A 627-nucleotide genomic window follows, 5' to 3' on the forward strand; every position below is an offset into this window, starting at 1 on the left:
ATTGCCCTGATTTTTGGTAGCTTAGGTCATGTGTATAGAATGTGTGTGCGAGGCCTGCATATCTGTGGACTCTCTAAGAAAAGGGCCAAACACTTCACAAAGTACTGCTCTATATCAGCACTAATTGGTAGCCTCTTCATCTGGAGGCGCAGGTGTCACCTTTACCCTTAATGTACAGTATGGACTGAAACTTTCTCTGCAATTTAAGACTTCCTCTAAGCCAAATTTGGATTTTGCTATGATATGTACTTATTTATCGAATCCAAATAAAGAAGTAAACTGTGTGTGTGTGTGTGTGTGTGTGTGTGTGTGTGTGTGTGTGTGTGTGTGTCTAGGAGAACAGAATTCAACAGTGTGTGTGTACCTGTGGCTGGTGCAGAGCACTCTGGAGGAAGCAGCACTGTGGGTCGTGCTCCTCCAGGCTAAGCTGGGTCATCAGCGCCTCCTTCTCCTCCTGCAGCAGCCCCAACACCTGCTCCTTCTCCTCCTGCAGCAGCCCCAACACCTGCTCCTCAGATGCCAGCAGCAGCTTCGAGTACGCGCCCAGATGCCCATCTGTAAACACAAACAGGAGAATTTTTTAGCCTGTTCACCATTTATTTAATTAGTAACAATGCTTTTGGACTA

This window comes from Clupea harengus, chromosome 16 (genome assembly GCF_900700415.2).
Source record: "Clupea harengus chromosome 16, Ch_v2.0.2, whole genome shotgun sequence".
Lineage (NCBI taxonomy): Eukaryota > Metazoa > Chordata > Actinopteri > Clupeiformes > Clupeidae > Clupea > Clupea harengus.